Source organism: Arabidopsis lyrata, assembly GCF_000004255.2.
Source record: "Arabidopsis lyrata subsp. lyrata unplaced genomic scaffold ARALYscaffold_3, whole genome shotgun sequence".
Classification (NCBI taxonomy): Eukaryota; Viridiplantae; Streptophyta; class Magnoliopsida; order Brassicales; family Brassicaceae; genus Arabidopsis; species Arabidopsis lyrata.
In genome coordinates this window covers 23899349-23915591 of record NW_003302553.1, presented here as the reverse complement: position 1 = coordinate 23915591, position 16243 = coordinate 23899349, and the positions used below count along the sequence as shown (strand labels likewise).

The 16243-nt window shown below is 32.8% G+C and overlaps 1 long non-coding RNA gene across 6 annotated transcripts; it reads left to right on the top strand.

Annotated features, from left to right (window-relative positions):
• Positions 1 to 10218: 10218 nt before the first annotated feature.
• Positions 10219 to 12578, top strand: LOC9322355. 6 transcript variants are annotated; one of them, XR_002333155.1, is made up of 4 exons: positions 10219 to 10299; positions 10717 to 10781; positions 10978 to 11215; positions 11378 to 12368. It is a non-coding gene; the product is annotated as an uncharacterized LOC9322355 (long non-coding RNA). The 6 variants fall into 6 exon arrangements; XR_002333158.1 differs by lacking the exons at positions 10219 to 10299; positions 10717 to 10781 and adding an exon at positions 12407 to 12578 and having other exon boundaries at positions 10903 to 11215; positions 11378 to 12320; XR_002333157.1 differs by lacking the exons at positions 10219 to 10299; positions 10717 to 10781 and having other exon boundaries at positions 10903 to 11083; positions 11189 to 11215.
• The last annotated feature ends 3665 nt before the right edge of the window (positions 12579 to 16243 follow it).

Sequence of the window (16243 nt, the reverse complement as noted above, 5' to 3'; positions counted from 1 at the left end):
ATTGTAATTTCCAAATACTTTCAGGCAGTGCCGGTCCAAAGTTAATTGATGCCTAAAGCAAACCAAAAAGTTGTTGCCCCAATTTTTTTTTTTATGCATAACAAAACAACATAATTCTTTGAAACTTAATGTTAACATGAGTTAAAAAAAAAAGTGTTAAAAGTTAAAACCAAAAACAGAAAAGGCAAAAGCATCATTGTTTAAAAAATAATAATAATAATAATTTAATGTTAATCAATCTAATATACTTGTTTAGTAAAAAAAAAAAAGACTTAGCAAAATAAGTTTTAAAAACAAATTAAATTGTTTAGTGAATAATTTAATGTTAATCAATCTAATAAAATAATAAAAAAGGAAATTGAAGTTAGAAAACTCAAATAATCGAGCAGATTTAAAATAAAATAAAAAAATAAGAAAACTATTCGGTTTTGGAAAAAAGAAGTAAGAGGGCTCGAACCTTGGTTAGAGCAACATTATTGGGAGGTGCTTAGTTTTGGTTCTTAGTAATTTTTTTGGTTCTTAGCCCAATATTTTACTCTTAGCTAAGAGTCATTCCTTAGCAAAATCATCAATTAAATCTTTAATTTTAATCTCTTTTGAGCTAAGAACCAAGTTAAGCACCTCCCAATAAGACTCTCAACCACTACACTACTGGGCACTTATAATATTGATGCCCAAAACATATTTATAAACTTTGATGTCTAAAACATTGACTTGTTGGGCTTTAGCCATGAGCCGGCCCTGCTTTCAGACCCTTACTAGCTATAGATATAGGCTAACTAACACACCTCTATTGAATGAGGTATTTCTCAAAGTCAAGTCATGAGTTCCAAATATTTGCTAGTTGAACGATATATGCATAGGCTTTTTTCTATATATGATGGAGTTTTATACTTGAGATCCTTGAATGGTTTTGTTGCTACAATTTGTGAGATGATCTGATACTTTTTAATAGTGACTTAATTAATCTTCTATATAACTGATTTGGTTTAAAATAAAAGAATAAAGATCGTTTCATTCAGAAAACGAAAATAAATAATTATTGGAGCTATCTAAGATCTCATAGTCAGCTAGTTCAGTCTAAAGCCTGGTGAGATGTTGGATCCTTTCTCCCAGCAAATGTTACAATGAGTTTCCTTCTACTATTGTAGTAAAAAATATATATAGCTAATTAAGTTTGATTTTCCAACAAAAAAAAAAAAAAGCTAGCTAGCCAATATATCATCTACGGCCCGACACTCTGGTTGGTGAGATGTTGGATCCCTTTTCCCGGCATAAAGTTATATACAATGTGTTTTCATAGTTTTCTTCTACATTTGTATTAAAAGCTAGCGTTAGCTATGTATAATATGTATCATAGCCAGAGGTCAATGAAACAAATCTATGAACTCGAGTAATATTTAAGATGATATATATCATTGAATTAATTAACACAGCCTGAATTAGAAACTGAGATGAAAAGCAATCTATGTACATATATATATATATATATATATATATATTTTGAAATTGATATTCGAGATTTGACAATCAGTGGACGTGAAGGGCCACACCCACATGTGACTTGATAGCGACAAGAATGGAAATGATATCATGTGTGTTTGTAATTAAAAAAGAAGTGCAACTTTCGTAAAAGGACTACTGGCCTCTACATGTCATTAATTATGATGCCAACAATCATCATCTTTTTCGCTGTAAATAGCATATCATATGTATATGTACTTGAACGATTCTCTGGTTAACTCGGAAATAGCAAGGCAAAACGGTCTACGAATTTCGAAATCACGAAAAATCAGATTCTTGTGAAAGTAGGCTTTAAAATGCAGATTCTCGTAAACTTTCATTTGATAAAAAAAAAAATTACAATAGATTTCAATTTCAAAGACAAGAGAAGCAATCGATTTCCAATTAGTTCTAATTTTTTTTTTTTCCATCATGTAGTCATTATCCCATTGTTTGTGTGTGCGGCTTTTTTGTAATGTAAAACTTTATTGCAACAAAAAATGATTTATTAGAATAAAATGGATTAATCTAAGACCATAAGTATCGCAGCAACACAAGTAGTATTCTTAGGTATTAAAAATTTGAAAAAATTCAAACAGTAGAAGACGAACCTGAATTGCGATCTTCTGCAAGATCTGTTCTAATACAAGTTATGAGCCACGTGTCTGAAAAGTATTGGTTCCATAATTTCCTCTCTTCCTTCTTTTTTTTTTCTTCTCTCTCTTAGAATGTTTTAAGATTATTTTACACCTAAGATCAATCTTCAAAGTTACATAGATGCATAATTGCATATGCCCTAAGGGAAAGTTACTAGATTAACCCAAATTATGAGTTTAATTACTAGAATGTCTCAAAAAATTTAGGGGTTAAATGAGTTATTTTCATGACCATAATACTCTTTCTCTTTTTGTTAGGAATAAAAAAAAGTCAAAAATACCCTTAAATATATTTAAAAAACGTGGTGAAAAAAAATTTGGAAAAAAAAATATTTGAAAAATTTGCTGGGTTAGTTGTGACAGGTTTATTTACCATGACAGACTTATTTTTCTATGACATATTTTTTGCGACAGATTTTTTTTCTCTTACAGACTTACTTAAAATAGGTTACGACAAATATTTAATTTGTAGCAGATTTTTTTCTCACGACAGATTTATTTTATGATGACACCACAGACTTTCGTAATTTTGACAGATTTATTAAAATGTGTGGCAGATTTATTGTTTTAGTGGCGTCAGACTTATATTTTTCGAGAAAAATATGTCATAATGTAGAAGATCTGTTATTAAAAATATAAATACTAGTTTGACTTATTAGTGATAACAGATTTATTTTATGTTATGACAATTTTTTTTTCTTAACAAAAATCTGGAGTTTGATAGCAGATTTGTTACATAAAAATATAAATTGCTAGAATGACATATACTCACAACCGAAATATTTTATGTTATGACAGATTTTTTTTATATTATGACAGATTTCAGATAGACTATAAAAAAATCTGTCGTATGATGACAGTTTTATTGATGAAAATAAAATTTTAATCTGCACAATAAGGTAATGACAGACATATTCTTATCGCGACAGACTTATTTATAATCGATGGTTCATGTGTGCCTGTCTCCTTGTTAATATATGATAAAGATAATTTTTTCTTTGTTTTTATATATTTTTTCTTTTTTATTTTTTTTTGTATTTTTTTGTTTTATTTTTTTTTGTTTTATTTTTTTTTGTTTTATTTTTTATTTTTTTTGTTATGTATTTTTTTTCATTTTAATTTTTTTGTCGTTTTGTAATTTTTTTTCTAATTTTTTTTCTAATTTAGTTATTATATGTTAATTATTTTATTTTAATTGAATTGAAAATAAAATGGGTAGTTGTTTTCTTTTTGTTTTTTTATTTTTTTTATTTTTTCAATTTATATATATATTTTCATTTGTATTTTTTTTTCTCAATTTTCGTTTTTTTTGGTTTTATAATTTTTTTTTGTATTTTTTAATTTTCTATTTATTTTAATAGAACTGAAAATAAAATGGGTATTTGGTCTTTTAACACAAAATTTGTGTTATTCTAGTAAACCACAATATTTGGGTGTTAATCTAGTTATTTTTCTCTAAATTTGAGTCAAACTAGGTAATTTTCAGTTAATCTAAATATTTTTGAAAGAATGTGGAAGAATAAAATTATAACGGGGAGCTCCTTGATTGCAAATAGACATAAGCTTATCACGGACCGTTTATTAATGGTGCTCATGACTAACCTTGGAGCCGGTGATAGAGCGGCACCATAACCGTGTGTGTGTGTGTTTACGTTTGCATGTTTATGTTATAACATGAAATTAAACAAGAACACAAACGTAAAGAAACAAACAAATAAGACGAAGACGAATGATTTGTTGCGGTGGCAAGAGACAACAAACGCTTCCATGCTTTTATTTTTTTTGCCATGGGACCATTGTTGTAGTTCTATAATCATCGATTGTAAACCTAAATTTTTTTTATTTTTTATAAAATATTTACATTCTTAACAAAAAAAAAAGACAACAAACGCAACCGTGTGAGTAAACTTCAATAATACTTTTCTTTGTACAATTCCATGAAAAAATTGTCACTGTTATCACAAATAATTAAAACAAATATTTTGATTCAACTGGTGAAGTTTGTTTTAATTATTATTCTGGTTAAAATGAAAAATCTATTTTGTTGTGAATGAGCTTGTGGTGAGCAAACTTTTGTCTTTGTTTTCAACTACGAGTTTGGGACCAATGAACTGAAAGCTACAGTTTCAATTCATTTGTTTTTCTTTTTTTCAATTTACTTAAAAACATCTCTTCATTTGATTTTCTTAACGGTAATAAATAATGTCCGAGTTTCTCATGGGATAATTGATGATATTCCAACAATCAAGTGCTTGCCGTTTTTCATCGACTCAATGGGACACTTGTAACTTAAACTTAAAAGAAACTTTGGGTCAGAGATAGTAAGCCTCATAACTTAAAATAACCCAAGAATAATGATGCTTTTTAAATTTTGGGCCAGAAATAGTAAACGACCAAAATGTTCGATGATGAAGAGACTAGATAGATGAACTATGTCTGCCAAAATAAACAGTTTAGATCCCTTTATTGCACTATATATATATGACCCATATTCGTAGACAGATGGACTATGATCCCGTGGGATATACATGGTTTGATTGAATATTATGGCCTCAAACGGTTCCAACATCGTTAACCGGTTTTAAGTATGTATAACGAAAAAATCTTCCTCTTTTCGATTTGGTTAACCGTTCAGTTCATCCAAATCGAACCAAAAGCACGAAACCAAAAAACAAAATATATCTTAAATGTATGAATTTTGGTTTGGTTTCTAATTTCAAGCCCGTTATGCCCCAAACCAAAGGAAATCATAATTATATATATATATAAAAAAAAAAAAGCTTGGTGATCGAGGTGTTGGATGACTGGATCCCTTCTCCCAGCAACATAAGGTAAATGTGGAATCCAAAACAAAACATTTTTGGAGACGAAGTTAATTACAATGATTTCATAGTTTTCTCTTCTACCGTATTTTAAACTAGCTAGTTAAGTCTATATGTCGTAGAGTTCATTTAAATATACCTAAGGACATTAAAATAGGATAAGCTGTCATCTATGCTTGGTAGAACTAAGGCCCTGTTTGTTTCTGAAACGCAGCGATTGTGTTTAGCGACTCAAAAAAACACTGTATTTTTTAATTAGGATCGCTAGATTTAAAAACTAGCGACAAATAAAAAAACGCCACTGTATAAATGGTGATGGATGGGATGTCGCCGTTGATCGCCAGTTAAACCAGCGACTCCACCTCCGACTGTTTTTGTTGTTTATAGATCGAACGGTCGCTGGATTTTGATGCTCAATTCCCAAATAAAGGTGTCGCTGGCGATTGGTTGCCGAACAGGCCCTAAGTTAATGATATTGGATGTGGAACTAAAGTTATTGGCTCTGCTTTGTTATTAGGGTTAGAAGATAGTTTGCATTTTAACCGGATCCTTGGATTTTAACCGGGGTACGAATGTTTCTATTCCATCTTGATTGTTTTTGGTGATTGTAAACAGTTCCATATCTATCTATCTATAATAACAATATTTGAGAAGTGTTTTTGCTGACGTGTCGGACTCTCGGCTCTTGTTGAGCCCTTGATTTTGCGTAATTACTTAAATATCTTCTATTAAATTAATTCGAATATTAATTAAAATTAAAAAATTAACTAACCCTAAAATATAAAAATTCGAATATTTGAGAAGTGTTTTTGCTGACGTGTCGGACTCTCGGCTCTTGTTGAGCCCTTGATTTTGCGTAATTACTTAAATATCTTCTATTAAATTAATTCGAATATTAATTAAAATTAAAAAATTAACTAACCCTAAAATATAAAAATTCGAATATTTGAGAAGTGTTTTTGCTGACGTGTCGGACTCTCGGCTCTTGTTGAGCCCTTGATTTTGCGTAATTACTTAAATATCTTCTATTAAATTAATTCGAATATTAATTAAAATTAAAAAATTAACTAACCCTAAAATATAAAAATTCGATATATTTTACATTTTAAAAAATAGTAATATTCTTAAATAACAATATTTGAGAAGTGTTTTTGCTGACGTGTCGGACTCTCGGCTCTTGTTGAGCCCTTGATTTTGCGTAATTACTTAAATATCTTCTATTAAATTAATTCGAATATTAATTAAAATTAAAAAATTAACTAACCCTAAAATATAAAAATTCGAATATTTGAGAAGTGTTTTTGCTGACGTGTCGGACTCTCGGCTCTTGTTGAGCCCTTGATTTTGCGTAATTACTTAAATATCTTCTATTAAATTAATTCGAATAATGAGTAAACGCTTTGAGCTACGAAAGGACAAAACTCTCTCAGACACGAATATCGAGACAACCACAATTTTTCAGATCTCCGACGCCGGTAAAGCTTTTGCTTGCCGGCGTCGGATCGTCCCTTCTATTTTCGCCTCCTTTGTTGCTAATTTCGATTCTGTGGTTCTTTTGGAATCGTCTTTCCCGGCAGCTCCCTTCTCCAATTTTACTTTGCGGAGAAAAGCTTCGAAGCCGGTGACCGGTGACTCGTATCCCCCGCAGCGGGTACAGCTTTTTGTAGCCGATGTTTTCTCCTTGTTACCTGCAAATCCAGACATTTTCTCGGTTTTAAACCGAAGACTCTATTCCATTCACTCTGTTATTTTCCACCGCTCTCCCTTATCCGTAGCCACTCTACAGATCCGACATGTCTCTCTCGCCAATCTCTGCTTCCGCCATCTACCCATGGACTACTTGTCGCGATCTATCTCGGGTTTCACTTCCGACGCTTCTTTTTGCTTTATCCTTCCAGAACTCATTCTCCATCTATCTTTTAAAGTCCCGGAGAGCTTTCTAAGGAAGTCTTCGTTTTCCACCGTCGCGTCGAGGATATGTCTTATCACGTTAAAGATTTGTCCCTGCAACCTCTTGATTTCCTTGGTCATGCGTGGCCAAGAGAGTTTCTCGGCTGTGAGCCAAAGATCCATCCCGGTGATTCCGAGATTGTATCGAGCTTTGCTTCCTTTCCCGGTAGTTTCTTTGACCGGAGGACATATTGATTCCGGCAGTGACGGCTGCGCTTCTCGGAAAATTATTCTAGGTCAAACTCCTCTCTTTGGGCTGCAGAGAGGGAACTCGAGTTGGGCCTGGCCCATGAGTGTTTTAATTTGGATCCTTCCTGCCCCATTTCACTTTGTGGGCTTGAAATTACTTTGGCCCATCCGAAGAGTGAAAGCAAATTGGGATTGTCTCTGCAAATATGAATTATGGGCTCATGTTGGCCCAAACAATTATGTCGGCTCTTTGCCTACCTATTCTAAATTATGGGGTTTTGCTGGCCTAATAATCTCTAAAGGAACAAAATCCATGTGTTCATATTCAATAGTTTTGTTTTCCTCATTTAATGAGAGACATAGTACTAATACTTCCTCCGATGTGGAGAGATCCCTTTCACTATTCTCTTGTTTAAAGAGTATGTTTTTCCCATTTTCCTCCTTTTTGGAGTGGTTTTTTGGAAGCTCTGCCAGGATTGCAATGGTGTTAGCCGTACAAGTTATTAGTGATAACAAGTCAGTCTTGATGTTTTTGAATTTAATCTTGAATATGGAGTTAGCCATCGCGACTAGATTTGTTCTTCTCGTTCCAAGTTTAACGAATGATACGGGATTTCAAAAGATCAATCTCCTCCGCTCCTCTACCACATCCTTTCTAAGTGTTTCCGATTTAAATTTATATTGCTCTCCAAATTCCTCCCTTGTGGAGAGACCTTTGTGTACCTCTTCCTCATCTTTGGAGAGATCGACTGTATCTCTATCACCTACCCATTATTTGATGGAGAACTTCTCAAAAAGCTTAACCTCCACTGAGGTGGATCCCGTCTTGGACTTAAATCTAAATTCTCACTTCCCTCTCTCCACCTCTCAGCGCCTATTCTTTCGTCATCTTCCTTCTCCATCTACAACCACTTTTTGGCTTAAGCAAACCGCTGACGGTTTTCAAATCTCTCATATCACCTCGGGCTCTATACTCGAAGAATGGTGGCATCCGGTTTTCCTCTTAAGTGACGCTTTTGACTCTTGGACCGCGGGAGATCTCTCTCGTCTTACATGCGACCTCCCTTTTCAGGGACCTGGTGTTTCGGCACTTCAGGCGCAAGTTTGGAATCTTAAAACTATACGAAAATTTCAGCTTTTCGTGTGGCAATGTAGGTGGTTGGCAACCTATCATCGGTTTGTCTACTGTTATCTCGAGTGGCCTACCTTTGTGGTGGGACTCATTATCGTTGAAAGTTTTAGATCCTTATTTCTATCTTTTAGCTTTTGTCATATTTTACTTTGTAACAATGTCCGGGTTCTATATTTAGCTAAGAAAAAAACCCGTGAACCTATTTGTTCCCATGTAAGCACATCGGCTCCAGATTGGCTTTCTCTAGAGGAAAGTCTCTGTCCGATTTCTTAATAAAATGGTGTTTGACGAAAAAAAAAAAAAAAAAAAAAAAAATTAATTCGAATATTAATTAAAATTAAAAAATTAACTAACCCTAAAATATAAAAATTCGATATATTTTACATTTAAAAAAATAGTAATATTCTTAAACACGAAAAAATGAAAAAAATAAATAAATTTGGATCAAATGTAGTTTACATACCTTTTTTATGACGGTTTATCGTTCGACCAAGAACATCCAATGATTAATCTCCACCAATCTAATCATGGTCGTGAGTCACATACAATTACGTCGGAGAAAGGATTGGTCGTGTCTTCTTATTTTCTCTTCCTTTTCCGTGTTTTTTTTTTTCCTTTTTGGTTCTTTTTTTTTCCAACAAAAGATGTGTCTCATAATTAATCGTTTAATTATATTTTTGATATATTAATGGTAAATTTATGTTGTGATAATTACGAGCCAATTGTTTTTAAAAGTAAAATTTACTTTTCTAAAATATATAGATATTGCCGATAATATCAAAACAACTATCATATATTCTTTAAATTCACAAATCTGATAAAATAAAAGAAACTTTCTTTTATATTTTATACCGATAATGATGGTGTATCTAAATAAATGTCAAATATAATTGTAAATCTAAAAAAAATCATGTTATTGTTCCATTTTTTAACAAATAAAATAAGGAATATTTCTATAATAACAATATTTGAGAAGTGTTTTTGCTGACGTGTCGGACTCTCGGCTCTTGTTGAGCCCTTGATTTTGCGTAATTACTTAAATACCTTCTATTAAATTAATTCGAATATTAATTAAAATTAAAAAATTAACTAACCCTAAAATATAAAAATTCGATATATTTTACATTAAAAAAAATAGTAATATTCTTAAACACGAAAAAATAAAAAAAATAAATAAATTTGGATCAAATGTAGTTTACATACCTTTTTTATGACGATTTATCGTTCGACCAAGAACATCCAATGATTAATCTCCACCAATCTAATCATGGTCGTGAGTCACATACAATTACGTCGGAGAAAGGATTGGTCGTGTCTTCTTATTTTCTCTTCCTTTTCCGTGTTTTTTTTTTCCTTTTTGGTTCTTTTTTTTTTCCAACAAAAGATGTGTCTCATAATTAATCGTTTAATTATATTTTTGATATATTAATGGTAAATTTATGTTGTGATAATTACGAGCCAATTGTTTTTAAAAGTAAAATTTACTTTTCTAAAATATATAGATATTGCCGATAATATCAAAACAACTATCATATATTCTTTAAATTCACAAATCTGATAAAATAAAAGAAACTTTCTTTTATATTTTATACCGATAATGATGGTGTATCTAAATAAATGTCAAATATAATTGTAAATCTAAAAAAAATCATGTTATTGTTCCATTTTTTAACAAATAAAATAAGGAATATTTTTTTATAATTAATATCCATAGTAGTTATTAATTGTTTTTAGGAATATTAATTGTTTTGATAAAGATTTGATCTAACACAATATATAAATCTTCATTTCTTGTTGTTGTAATTATCTTCAAAAATTAAAAAAAATTAGATCGTACACCGCCTTTCAGTTTAATATAAATACCTTCTCTAGGTTTCACTTTCAAATCATAACTAACCCCATTTTTTTTGCTTTTTTTTTTTTGCGTTTTATTTTATTTGGCTTTACACATATGAATTCATGGTGTTTATGTATTGTTATAGGTTACGGATGCAACGTCGTTAAACAATTCCAGGACAATTAAATTGTTGATTAAATCGAACATATGGTGAGTTTTTCACTTTAGTACTTTCATGTTTAATATTTAAATTATGCTTGGTGTATTGAGAAATCTATAAGCTTTCCCATAATATTTTGCGAGCAGCTTAGATTTCATATTCTTCACTAAAAAAAAAAAGAAGCTTTAATTTTGTATTTACCATATTCTTCACTAAAAAAAAAAGAAGCTTTGATTTTGTATTTACATAATTTGATATCAGTTTGATTATTGGTTCCATCATGATGCAAATTACGGCCTCTCAACAACCCCAATAGACTATAATCGTTGGGAACTCTTCTTTTTCTCTTGCTTCTCTCTGATTATCTTTCACCAGGAGTCTCAATTATTATTATTTCTTTGTATTGATGCGATCAGAAGTTTTATCTCTTTTTTAAATAATGATCTCTTTATGGATTTTTCATTTAGGTATGAACATGGTTTGTTTCACGGGGTGTTTCGGTGTCTTGCCTTGAATCAAGGCGTGTAAAAACGTAAAGCTTGCTTTTATCTATCTTTTTTTATTGTCACGTCTTTATCCATCTATGTAACGCTTAATCATCAATTATTATATTAAACTTCAATAAAGGCTGGTGTACCAAATTCATGGTTTGTTTTATCTGATTAGTGTACCAAATTCAATTGGAACTATATCAGATCTATGAAATTATTGATTATTGATACATGCAGGTTATGTGTGATCCTTATACACCAGCTGGTGTTCCAATTCCAACCAACAAGAGGCACAACGCTGCTAAAATTTTCAGACACCAATCGTTGCCTCCGAGGAGCCTTGGTATGCTCATCTTCTTGTTTTTTGGCTATACATATTATTTTCGTTACTATAAATTCTAATAGTGTTTGTTTTTTTAAACGATTGTATGTTTTGGATGAATGAAAGCAACCACGATGCATGAAGAAGATTCAGGTGATGTTTCAATTGATCTTTTATCTTTAATTTATCGATTTTCTAATTTTACAAAAATGTTCTCACCGAGTAGAATATACTTTTGAGTTTTGAGTTAAATCTTTCACAGTCTGTTGTGGATTAGCAACGTTTCAAGCCATATTAACTATTGTGTTGTGGCAGTTCGAAAGATTCATATAAATTGGACTATTGCTACAAAAAAAACAGAATCACAGTTTTAATTCTATCAAAGGAGATAAAGCCTCTTATCTCTACTGTCTTTGAGGGTAAAGATGCTAATGTCATCGCCCACGGAGCAAGAAATTGCGGAAAAACATATCTCATACATGTATTGAAAGCAATCTCATTAAGGTATTGATTATCAGACATGATACTATAGATGAAAAATGCTAATTATTGTATCGCATGGTTTGTAGGGAAATGATTATGCTCTGACGCTCAAAGGAAACAGACACCTTTGACTGTGTCTGCTACTTCTAGAAAACAGACAGTGCTAAGGGGAAATGTGACAGAGAGAAAAGACTAAAATCAAAGCAAGGTAAATCTTTCAGAAACAACTTTGTATCAACTCTAAGCCTCAATATCCATGATATACCTGCATCTGCTCTGTTGTTCAGTTTTAGAACATCAAATAATGATGATTTTTTTTCTCAATGTTTGAAGGAAACTGTTCCGCGAAGCAAACGATTCAGTGAAATGTAAAAATAGCATTTTGGAAAATTTAATTAATACGTCATGAAGTGGAATAATCTAGATTCTTCCTTTACAAAGAGGTAAAACAGAGGGTATAGAAACAGAGACTAAGAGACCAAGAGTCTTAATTAAGGAGGTTTGGTATACCACTTAACCCTAATCAATCCACTACTTACTTGATAAAGACATATTCTCATCATGTATATTTGATTAGATTAGCTAGGCTCGTAATATGGGACAAAACCCCGAAGATGAGCAAGAAATGCTTTGAAAGATTTTATCGTAGCATGAGTGTCATATCTGCACCCTTCAGTGCTCCCTTGTAAAATCAAAGTATCTGAGTATAGATACTTAATAGGTTTAAGTGTTCTTCGATCTTGGACGATATGTTCCAACTTATACTGATACAGAGGTTATACAGATTTTTGGTTTTTCTAATAAAATAAATTGTTTGCTGAAAGATTGCTATACCTTTAACAATTTTATTTTGTTTGTTAGGGTCACGACATACATACTATAATTGATAGAGAGTATTATCGTCACCGTGGATTCAGGTTTTTCCAAGGACGATAGATACATGGCCGGCCCTATAGACATCAACAAGAAACTTTTACTGTAACCCAAATTTTGTTTCTGAAATTCTTCAACAAAAATTATTTATGAAACGGACCTAATTTTATTTATTTTACTATAATTGGCCCTAAATTTTAAAACCTTTCAAAATAACCAAAAACTTTTTTTGAGTATTTGGCCCTTCAAATCTCAGGGCAGGCCCTGGATGGATAACACTTAGAGATTTTGATTCATGTTATCGGTTTGCTTAGTCATACTTTTTATGATTTTAAAATTCATTGGAATTTATCAATCTTTGTTTCACATAGACCTTCCTTGGGTGCGATTGATTACTGCGCATTCGCATCTTTTAGGAAAATTGATACTTAATTTTGAGTATGTTTATTTCCCTGGTCCCATAATATTTTTTGTTTGGATATTTTATTCTTTGCATTGTTATGGTTTGATCCATTAATTTAAATAATTATATTTAATTGGTTGGGTCGTGAGTGTTAGCAATATTGAAGATGGAAAACCAATAATAAAGTGTGGGATCAAGTTTATGTGGAATTAGAAGATGAATTGTAAGTTATTAATTTAATCAAAATTAGATTTGTTATAGTTTAATTTGGGTAGTATGCTAAAAACTTAATTTTATAATAAATTTACGTCTATGATGTCGACTACATGGTGGATACTGTTGTAAATTTTTGAGAGAACGGAGTAAACAATGTGATAATATCACCATATTTATCATGAGATTCACTAGAATAGAAGTCACTCGAGGTATTCGAATATTGTTGTTTTTCATGTATATATAATTTCTGAATATTTATTAGTCGATCACGTTTCTATGATATTGTTTCTTATGGTTTTGGCTACTATTGTTTGCAATGGCACCCGAATGATGCTAAAAAATATGTGTGCTGAAAGTTGCAGGAATGCAGAGTTGTTTTGTGCTAAGGATCACAGAAATTTTTATTAGTTACTAAGCTTATCTATTTTTTTTGTTTCCATTTTTCCGAATTTTTTTTTTCCTAAAAATGTAAATATGATCTAAAATGAAGTTTGAGGCTTTACAAAAGATAAATAATTACACAAAAGCAACCTTGGCAAAAAAAGAGATAAAAACAAGACTACAGTAGAGTAAAGAAAGATTTGGAAATAGATAACGAATCCAAATAAGCATAAGCTTTGTTCATCTCGAAGTGATGATGTTTCGTAGCTCCATTCCACCATCTTGAAAATGATTTGAGCAGCAAGCCGCAAGGAGTTATGGAGAATATTATTACGCTGTCGCCAGAACTTACAAACCACCACTTGAGATGCTACTTTTCTAAGCAAAGAAGGCACATGACTGGAAGAGCGTCATGTCCAAGAAAATAGCTCAATCCAAGAGCAAAACAACTCATCAGATTGAATTTGTCCTCAAGAAGCCAGTCTTTGACGAGTGGGCAATTATTTAAGTGACTCTGGAGAGGAAGAGCGTTAGGACAAAGAAAGTAACTCAGCCTAAGAGCAAACAACTTTTGTCGAGAACAAAGCCTAGAGAAAACTAAATTCCACACCTGGGAAGAGCTCACAGAGGAGCATGAGGTGATACCGAGACTCTGTTGCAAAAGTGTAAAGACAACACTCATCAGATTGAATTTGTTTCCAAGAAGCCAGTCTTTGATGAGTGGGCAATTCTTTAAAAGTGTAAGGAGAGGAAGAGCGTTGGGTCCAATAAAGTAGCTCAGCCCAAGAGTATAACAACCTTTGTTGAGGATAAGGCCTAGAGAAAATCAAATTTCCCACCTCATAAAAGCTCATAGAGGAGCAGGATGTGATCCTGAGACTCCGTAGCAAAAGTGCATAGACAACACTCATCGGATTGAATTTTTCCCTAGGAAACCAGTCTTTAACGACTGGAGAGGATGATTGGAGATTTATTTAAGTGTCTCAATAGAAGAAGAGCGTCATGTGCCAGAAAGTAGCTCAACCCAAGAGCAAAACAACCTTTGTGGAGGATAAATCCTAGAGAAAACCAAATTCCACACCTTGAAAAAGATAACAGAGGAACACGAGATGATCCCGAGACTCCGTTGCAAAAGTGCAAATACAACACTTGCCCCCAAGAAGCCAGTCTTTGATGAGTGGATAATTATTTAAGTGACTCTCGACGGTTCAAGAAAAACTAAATTACACACCTGGGAAGAGCTCACAGAGGAGCAAGAGGTGATCTCGAGACTCTGTTGCAAAAGTACAAAGACAACACTCATCGGATTGAATTTATCTCCAAGAAGCCAGTCTTTTACGAGTCGGTAATTATTTAAAACTGTAAGGAGAGGAAGAGCGTTGGGTCCAATAAAGTAGCTCATCCCAAGATTAAAACAACCTTTGTTAAGGATAAGGCCTAGAGAAAATCAAATTTCCCACCTCGAAAGAGTTCACAGAGGAGCATGAGGTGATCCTGAGACTCCGTTGCAAAAGTGCATAGACAACACTCCTCGAATTGAATTTGTCCCCAGGAAACCAGTCTTTAACGACTGAAGAGGACGATTGGAGCGAGATTTATTTAAGTGTCTCAACAGAAAAAGAGCGTTAGGTGCCAAAAAGTAGCTCAACCCAAGAGCAAAACAACCTTTGTGGAGGATAAATCCTAGAGAAAACCAAATTCCACACCTTGAAAAATCTCACAGAAGAACACGAGGTGATCCCGAGACTCTGTTGCAAAAGTGAAAATACAGCACTTGGCCCCAAGAAGCCAGTCTTTGATGAGTGGGCAATTATTTAAGTGACTCTCGACGGTCCATGAAAGTAGCTCAGGCCAAGAGCAAAACAACCTTTGTCGAGGAAAAAACCTATAGAAAACTAAATTTCACACCTGGGAAGAGCTCACAGAGGAGCAAGAGGTGATCTCGGGACTCCGTTACAAAAGTACAAAGACAACACTCATCGGATTAAATTTGTCCACAAGAAGCCAGTCTTTTACGAGTCGGCAATTATTTAAGTGACTCTAGAGAGAAAGAGTGCCGGATCCAAGAAAGTAGCTTAGTCCAGGAGCACAACAACCTTTGTCGAGGATAAAGCCTAGCGAAAACTAAATTCCACACCTAGGAAGAGCTCACAGAGGAGCATGAGGTGATCCCGAGACTCCGCTGAAAAAGTGCATAGACAACACTCATTTGATTGAATTTGCTCCCAAGAACCCAATCTTTGACGAGTTGACAATTATTTAAGTATCTCATGGGTAGAAGAGTGTCGGTCCAAGAAGTATCTCAGTCCAAAATCAAAACAATCTTTGTCGAGGATAAATCCTAGAGAAAACCAAATTCCATACCTCGAAAGATCTCACAGAGGAGCAGGAGGTGATCCCATACTCTGTTACAAAAGTACAAAAACAACACTCATCAGATTGAATTTGCTCCCAAGAAGCCAGTCATTGACGAGTGGGCAATTATTTAAAATAGTCTGGAGAGGAAGAGCATGATATCAAAATTAACGTAAGAGTTTTGACATCAATATCTTTAGGATAATGGAAGGAGTTTCCAAATGAACATAATCTTTAAACTTCAATGTCTTGTAAAAATTGAAGGATTTTGTAAGTTAACATAATATTGTCGATGTCACATTATTGTCATTGTCACATTATTAAATTCGAAGTCAAGAACTATTGGTACCTTCGAAATTTCTGTTGTTTGTAGTTGTGAGCGTCTACGGTATCGACTACCGTGGTTTTATGTCAATAAATTTTTCGCTGAGTGGAGGCAATGTATTGATGACATTACCATATGTATATTC